Raw genomic sequence first — 7,881 nt, forward strand, 5'->3', positions numbered from 1 at the left:
GAACGTGCAAACTCCACACAGTCAGTCACCTGAGTCGGGAATTGAACCGGGTCTCAGGCGCTGTGAGGCAGCAGTGCTAACTGCTATGCCACTATGCTGCCCACCCTTCTGTGGAAGGGTCACTGGCAACTCCTGTTTTTTTTGTTTCTGAAATACAGCATCCACAGTTCTTTCAGCTTTTTATTGAGGTAGAGTCGGAAATTGTTTTGAGATACAGAAGGAGAGGGGGGAGAGACAGAACAGACATGAACTGTTGATCTCCGTTATTACTCATAACGTAAAATCATTGCAGTGCGATCACTTCCCTTAAGCATGAATAGAGAGCGCAGATTGTCCGTGAGCTTGTGGCGCAACGGTAGCGCGTCTGACTCCAGATCAGAAGGTTGCGTGTTCAAATCACGTCAGGCTCACTGACGCCAACTTCTTATATTTCAAATCAAGAAAGGAGTACGTTCACTCCGGATATCTGTTGATCCAAGTCTTCTTTGCGGAAACTTTCGATCACACGTGAAGCTTTGCTGTCAGTTTGATTTGTGAACACTGTGTCAGGGAGGTGGTGTGCACAGTGTTTGGGGAAATTCTCAGCTTCCCCAGTTCATCACGGGATTTAAACGCAGCCGCTTCGTTCAGTTGCTGACAGCGCAGTGTGAATAACATAATACCGATACTTTTACAACATAATCCAGAGACTCCCAGCTTTATGTTTCAATCTATCAGGAGAGTGACAGCGAGTTCAGATAGAAATGTTTCCCACCAACAGCAAATTCTTTCCTCTCACTGGACACAGTTAAAATTACCTTTATTCAATAGAAGGAGCGGAAACTACAGTCTGGCATCCCCTCTCCACATTAACGGTGAGCCTGAATTTTATAAGCGGTGTCAGTAAAATCCAATGGCGGACACTGATTTGGTTCAGTCGATTTTTATTTTTGCCAAGCGTAATTCACCGAGAGGATGCTGCTGTGTGAAACAGCGTGGGGAATTACTGCAGGGCCTCCTGCACATGGAACATACCGAACTGATGTGTTTCACCTTCACCAGTTTATTCCCATCTCAGAGAAGAGAGGTTTGATGATTCGGATCACAGCAGCCAGACAGAGAACAGGAGAAGAGCACTCAGACCTTCACAAGCCTGTCACCACAGCTGGGTCATCGTGGCCCGTGGATCAGTATGGGAGAGTAATCTGCATCTACTGACTGGAAGCACAGCAAATTGGAGTGCTGGTGGGACTATCACACAGGAGAAAACGGCTTCGACAGATCAACTGGAGTGGCTCCCAATGCGCAACTCCGCTCACCTCAACTGAATAACTGTAAACAACTTACTCAGTGATTCAAATGAATACTCGGTTTTGAATCTGTATTGTGGCATGGATCTTCGAGAATGATGTCAAAACACCTTCATTTCTGTGATGGAGTATCCTGTTGGGCAGAATATATCCGTTGTCAAATTTTCCACGTTCTCTTGGTCCAAGTCCGATTTCACTCAGAATCACAATTGTCTGACAGCGCAGACTGAGGCCATGCAGCCCACCTTAGCTCTGCTGGTTCAACACAATATGTAAATACGTGTCTCATTCTGTCGCCTTCTCCCTGTAAATCTGCACATTGTTACATTGAACATGCCCACCGAATTCCCTTTTGTATCCATTGAATCTGTCTCTTTGTCACTGTCAGACAGCGACTTAGTGACCCCACTCCCTGTGCAAAAACAGTCTTCATAATGTCACTTTTACTTATTTTCCTGATGACTTTAAATCTCTGCCAAATCGTTCTCGATCCTTTCAGGCTTGGGAGCATTTTCACTGCATTATTTCCTCTGTCTAAAACCCTCATGAGGTGGAAAACTTCAATCAGGCCAGTTTTCAGCCCTCTGTTCTCCAAAGAGAGCTGCCCCAAACTTTCCACTCTCCCTTCATTGCTGACATTCCTCAGAACGATACCATTCACGTCAACCTGTTCAGTGCTGTCTGCAATCACTTCACTTCCCCGCTTCCTGAAGTATCACCCTCAGAATTGAGCGTAATACAGGTGGAGGATTCATTCAGACTCGGATTGCGTGGGCGAAAAATCTGCAATACTTGTTTTCACTTTGAGAAAGTGTTTCCCTTCGCCGTCTTCACCGCAATGGCAGCTCCGCGCCGTCCCTAATTCAGGCAGTCCGATCTTATTTAACAAAGCGGCTTTTTGAGAAAATTGATCGGGTATTTTTGCTCTGGTCAATTTAAGAAATGATGGTTCGCCTGGGATTGGAATCCGGGAACTCTCACACGTCTGCATTCGCGAGAAGACCCAAAGCTAGAATCATACCCCAGACTAACGAGCCCCCAGCCATGGGTGCAGCTACCTCCTGAAGCAGCTGTGACTTGCTCAGTACGAAATACATTGTACATTGCTCCCAGAATTGCAAGCAGGGAAGAGTTTCAAGAACATCTGCTTCTCAATCTGTCTCCCTGCTCCCAGGACGCTGCTGTTTGTCCCGTTCCCTAGGGACCGGGCTCTCTCCACTGGTGGATAATTGAATCATTTTATTTCTCCTTGCAAGCTGTCCTGGTGGAAGAGCTTGAAACACGCTCTTCTGCTCTCTCTCTCACTACTTATTGAGGCAGGATAAGTCAGTTACAGAAATGCGTCGGAAATGGGGAACTTTGAGCTTGTTCCAAAGGTCCTGTTAACGGAGAGACTGAAAGATGCTGTGTTGTCGGGACCGAGAGAAATGGAGACCCTTTCCTCAGGTAAATTGGTATGAGTGCATTTTTGTGCAGCCTGTTTGGTGTTCAGAATTTGTCTTGACACAGCAATCCTGCAGAGAGTCTTTTATTACACGGGCGTCGGTTTCTTTACCGCAGGAAATGGAGAAAAAACAGCAAGTCATGTGTTTCAACTTCACCGGTTCTTTGCCATCTGAGAGCAGAGGTTTAACACTTGAGATCAGAACACACCGACAGAAAACTGGACAACACGACTCAGAGCTCCACAAGCGTGCCAGAATAACTGTGTAAATTTGACTTGTGTATCGATGTGACACATTGAGCTCAGATACACGAAGTTTTGGGAAGCAGATGACAAGGTAAAGGAAAGAGCAGAGCGCCGTTATAGGGGTAAGCTGCTGAAGACGACATTGAGTAAAGAAGTGAAAATGGTTTCCCTTCTGGGTTGTGATCCTAACATGCACCCGCTGTGCTATTCTCCTGCATTGCACGGCAGCTTTCCCCGAGTACTCAGTGAAAAGTATTCAGCTTTTCAGTTGGCGTGGGTCTTGCACGTTCGAGAATGAAATCAAAAGATCTTCACTGCTGTAGTGTCATGTGCTGTTGTGCAGACATATCGCTGATGTGCAAATATAAACTCAGGGGGTAATGTACACTGGAGACTCAGAGCCAGTTGAAACTTGCTCAGTGTGAAGTACATTCCACATTGCTCCAAGAATTGCAAGCAGCAAAGCTTTTCCAGAACATCTACTTGTCATTCTGTCCCCGGGGCGCTGATGTTTGTCTCCTCCCCAGGAACTGGACTCTGTACTGGCGGATAATTAAACCATTTTGTTTCTACTTGCAAGCTGTTCTGGGGTGAGGGAAGAGTCCATTCGCTCTTCTGCTGTCTCTCTCAATCACTTGAGGTGAGAGAAATCACTTACACTAATGCGTGGGAAGTGAGTAACTTTGAATATGAATTTCCTCCAAAGGTCTATTATCGGAGAGATAGAAAGATGCTGTGCTGGCGAGACAGAGAGAAATGGACACCAAGCACTCTTCCCTCAAGTAAATTCATATGAGTACATTGTTGTACAGCCTGCTTGGTGTTTAGAATTCGTCTTCATGCAGCAAAATACAGAAAGTCTATTGCAAAGTGGGCACCGCTTTCTTTGCTGCGATCGCGCAGCAGTTAACATCTGAGCCTCAAGTGTCCCAGATGAAGAGAATCCGACACTCACTGAGAGTCATCCCCACGGCTCTGAGCTGAGGGACTGCAGGCAGTCCAACACGGAAGGGACGGTTAAAAATGAACCAGTTTTACTCCCTCAGCCTCTCTGTCCCAGAGTCAGGCAGTGGGACGGCATAAACACGTTGCACCATTCTCGCGCAGACAGAAGCCGTTCAGCCCATCGAGTCCACGGCGACTCTCTGCCACTTGCCTCTCTCTGAGGTGATTCACAATCAGTGATATCTGTCCTCATCGGAAGGAACTGTATCTGAATGGTGATACGGTTTCTGACATACTGATCGTCTTGTCATTCACGTCCGACCCGGCGTGGCGATTAATGCAGGGAATGGATGGAAGTACAAGGCTTGCGTTTCACCTTTATTAGCTCATTGGCATTGAGAAGAAGTGGTTTTGCGAATCAGTTCATAGGAAACCGACGAAGAACAGGAGAAGACCACTCAGGCCTCCAAAAGACATGTTACTTGAATCGTGTGAGTTCCCGAGAGTATCGGTATGATACAGGGTATTCAGTCACTCAGGCAGCAGTTGCAAAGGCAAGATATAGAATATAGCACAGCCCCAGTTCAAAAGGAAGCCGCTCAAGGAGACATTGCACTACAGCGGAGGATGGCTTCAATCCATCGACCTCGGGGCTATGAGCCCAGCACACCACCACTACGCCACTCTGCTCCTACATGCCAAGAGTTTTCCACAGGTCCCTTCGAGACTGATGTCAAAGATCTCCACTGCTGTCGTATCATATGCTGTTGCGCAGATGTATGGAAGCTGTGTAAATGTAAACTTTTTTCTAACTTCCCACATTCTGTTGGTCGAATTGTGATTCCATTCTGAATCACAGCATGTGTCAAAGCACAGACGGAGACCATGCGGCCCACCTTCGCTCTGCTGGTTCGACACAGTAAGTAAACGTGTGTCTCTATTCGTATCATTCTCTTTCCTTCTCCATGTAATTCTGCTCAGTGTTACTTTAAACATGACCACCGAATTCCCGTTTGCGTCTATTCAATCTGTCTCTTTGTCAGTGTCAGTTAGGGATTTACTGAACGCAACCACTCGCTGTACGAAAGCGTTCTTCCCAATGTCACTTTTAGTTCTTTTCCTCATGACTTTAAAAATCTGCCGAATTGTTGCCGATCCTTTCAGGCGTGGGAGCATTTTGACTACCTTACTTTCTCTGTCTAAACTTTGCATGACTTGGAAAGCTTCAACCAGGCCAGATTTCAAACTTCTCTTCTCCGAGGAGAGCTGTCCCAAATTTCCAATCTTGCTTCAGTGCTGACATTCCTTAAACACTGCACCACTGACGTCAACGCAATATTTCATCATTTCACTTCCTTGCTTTCTGCCCAATCCTACTCCAAGCGGGAAAAACAATGACTGCAGATGCTGGAAACCAGATTTTGGATTAGTGGTGCTGGAAAAGCACAGCAGTTCAGGCAAGCATCCGAGGAGCAGAAAAATCGACGTTTCGGGCAAAAGCCCGCACTTTAGCGAAGGTACTTTTTGAGGAAGTTAACCGGGCACTCTTGCACAAGTCAGGAAACGTGGGCTCCTCCGGGATTTCGCGCAAGTCTACGTAGTAGAAGACCCAAAGCGAGAATCATACCCCGAGACCAACGAGCCACACCGAGAGCACACAAGCACCCCCGCTCCACCTCTTTAACCAGCTGAGTCTTGCTCAGTGTGAAATACATTTGACATTGCTCTGAGAATTGCAAGCGGGAAAGAGTTTCCGGAACAGCTGCTTCTCATTCTGTCTCCCTGCTGCTGTTTGTCCCGAACCCAGAAACCGGGCTCCCTCCACAGGCAGAAAGTTAAACCGTTTTGTTTCGCAACTTTTCTCTGACACCGGAGTGAACCTTGAAAAGCACTGCCCACCGCAACATAGGGTACAGAGAACAACAGAAGACCACTCAGACCTCCACCAGTGTGTCATCTCAATTGTGCACATTAGGCCAGTGTACCAATGTGAAATATTTATGTCAAAGTTTTTTGGGAAAGAAAAGAAAAGGCGAGGTGCTGAACAGTGCGCCGTTCTACGGAAAAGCTGCTAAAGACGACATTGAGTGAATAGGAGAGATGGTTTCCCTTCTGGGTGATGCTCCCATCATACACCCGCAGACATATCGCCGTCCTGCAAGTATAAACTCTGTCTAAGTTGCGCCATTCTGTTTTTTTCGAACTGTGATTTCGCGCAAAAGTACAAAATGTCAACACTCACAATGTTCAAACTTTACAAAGTTCTCAGAGATATATTTAGCGAACACCTGGAAGTAATTCTCCCAAAAGTACCTGGGGAATTTCGGTTTGAGGGCTCTTGAACTTTAAGTAGAATGAAGGGACACAAGAAAAATTAAATTTAAACTGTAAAACACACGTAACCGCGTCTACAAACAGGCACTGCCAAGCAGCCCCGACCTGCTCCGCCCCCCGAGAGAGTGAAGACTGTTCACTCGTTTGTAGCTGCAGAAGCAATCATCCCAACACATGCAAACAAATCCGCATCAGGATGCGATTTCAACGAGCTACATCACACTGCACCACCCAGGTACGATGAAGATCAATAAACAACTATGAAGCGCTTTTCAGAAGAATGGACAGCCCGTAGGCCAGCTGAAAACTGCTTCCCTGACCGGGAATCGAACCCGGGCCGCGGCAGTGAGACCGCCAAATCCTAACCACTAGACCACCAGGGAGACACAGAACTGGCCTTCTAACTCTGCTGAAAATGGCCTCGCTGCCCGGGAATCGAACCCGGGCTGCAGCAGTAAGAAGACTTTCACCGGTACATCCATCAATGTCATTTTTTTCTGTCCATTGCTCCCGATGCGATCTCGATAACATTGGGGAGACTTAGAGTCAAATCACATCTCCGGGACTCTCCTGCTCGCCTTTATTGGAAAAAAGCGCGGAGTGGACCCGGAAGCTGGTGTAGCGCAAGCGAACCTGGGTAGGTTTTTCTTCCTATAAATGCGCGCAGGAGAGTAACCCGAGGCACTACAGGGGTAGTCCCTCCGACCCGCCCTCCTCTAACTTTATAATAAGGTCCGTTATGGTTAGCAGGTAAGTGCTGCATTTTGCTTGTTCTCTTCTTCAGACCTAGTTTTTGTTAAAGGTTACCTTTAGAGGGATGGCAGTGAAGGCAGTGCAATGTTCCTCTTGCAACATGTTTGAGGTGAGGGATGCCATGGTCGTCCCTGCTGATTACACTTGCCATAAGTGCACCCATCTCCAGCTCCTCCAAGACCGTCTTCAGGAACGGGAGCTGGAGTTGGATGAAATTAGAATCATTCGGGAGGCAGAGGGGCTCATAGATCGGAAATCTTCGATATCGAAGTACCAACTCCAAAGATTGCAGACAGATGGGTGATAGTGAGGGGTACTTGGAGATAGCAGCCCGTGCAGCGACCCCTTGCGGTCGTTCCCCTGAAGAACAAGTGTATCATTTTGGATACTTGTAGGGGGGACGACTTACCAGGGTAAGCAGTGGGGTTCAGGCCTCTGGCACGGAGCCTGTTCCCAATGCTCAGAAGGGTAGCTTGGAAAAGAGCAGAGCAATAGTTATTGTGGACTCGATAGTATGGGGCACAGATATGTGGTTTTGTGGGGGCGAGAGAGACTCACGATTGGTATGTTGCCTCCAGGTGCAAGGGTACGTGATGTCTCTGATCGTGTTTTCCGGGTCCTTAAGAGGGTCGGAGAGCAGCCCGAAGTCGTGGTCCACATTGGCACCAACGACAAAGGTAGGAAGAGGGATGAGGATGTTATGCATACTTTCAGGGAGTTAGGTTGGAAGCTCAGAGTTAGAACAAACAGAGTTGTTGTCTCTGGTTTGTTACCCATGCCACTTGATCGCGAGTTGAGGAATAGTGAGAGAGAACAGATAAATGCGTGGCTACAGAGATGGTGCAGGAGGGAGGGATTCCGGTATCTGTA

General features: G+C 47.3%; 2 non-coding genes across 2 annotated transcripts; one reads left to right on the plus strand and one right to left on the minus strand.

The window, feature by feature from the left end:
* The first annotated feature begins 338 nt into the window (after positions 1-338).
* Positions 339-410, plus strand: trnaw-cca (transfer RNA tryptophan (anticodon CCA)). Its single transcript has one exon. It is a non-coding gene; the product is annotated as a tRNA-Trp (tRNA).
* Positions 411-6,569: 6,159 nt separating this feature from the next.
* trnae-cuc (transfer RNA glutamic acid (anticodon CUC)) lies at positions 6,570-6,641 on the minus strand. The gene has a single exon. It is a non-coding gene; the product is annotated as a tRNA-Glu (tRNA).
* Positions 6,642-7,881: the final 1,240 nt, after the last annotated feature.

Source organism: Hemiscyllium ocellatum, assembly GCF_020745735.1.
Source record: "Hemiscyllium ocellatum isolate sHemOce1 chromosome 27 unlocalized genomic scaffold, sHemOce1.pat.X.cur. SUPER_27_unloc_26, whole genome shotgun sequence".
Lineage (NCBI taxonomy): Eukaryota > Metazoa > Chordata > Chondrichthyes > Orectolobiformes > Hemiscylliidae > Hemiscyllium > Hemiscyllium ocellatum.